Genomic DNA, 760 nt, shown 5'->3' with positions numbered 1-760 from the left:
ATATCTAAGGTAAGATGTGGAAATTAAAGAATATACTCCGTATATATTTTGACTTCCGACCACTAAAGTGGTCGAAAGTGGTCGGAAACTCGTCAAAGTCTACCAGTTAAAAAACAACGGTCATGTAACATTTTTCAACCATATTTTTAGTGGGCTGCATTTCCGACAACCATTTGAGAGTAGTCGGTAATACCGTCCAAATTCTGACCATCCAATCAGGTGGTCAAAAATTTAAGAAAAAAATTAATTTGCCATCCACTTTTTTCGATAGTCGGAAAGTGGACGGAAAATGTCATTTTTCCAGCAGTGTATATGTAACATGCAATATATGTAACGTTTTGAAAATTGAGTGACAACATTTAGACCACTAATATATCAGGGATGGCATTGATAATTGACATATTGGTGAGGGCATAAATTATAATTTTTCCATATAACAATTTGTGACGTTATATTAAATAACGCCACTATATATATTGTTAGAGACAATAAAATTTTTTGTAATATTTGTTGATGAAATATAATTTTTTGTCAGTAAAAGATATAAAGTCAATAATATTTTATAATGAACGTCCATAAATGTTTTATTTTAAAAATCAATTTTAGCATAAAGCGTAATAGTGAAAATATTTTAGGGGAAAGCTTTTTATCATTTTATGCCTTCTACCTTATGACTTTTTATACAAATCAAAGGAATCCAATTATTCTTAAAATTAAGATTAATACACAACTGCTAATCTGCAACCCTTGTATAATTTAG

The sequence above is a fragment of the Ipomoea nil genome, unplaced genomic scaffold (genome assembly GCF_001879475.1).
Source record: "Ipomoea nil cultivar Tokyo-kokei standard unplaced genomic scaffold, Asagao_1.1 scaffold0480, whole genome shotgun sequence".
NCBI lineage: Eukaryota > Viridiplantae > Streptophyta > Magnoliopsida > Solanales > Convolvulaceae > Ipomoea > Ipomoea nil.
Note: the sequence above shows the minus strand (reverse complement) of the source record.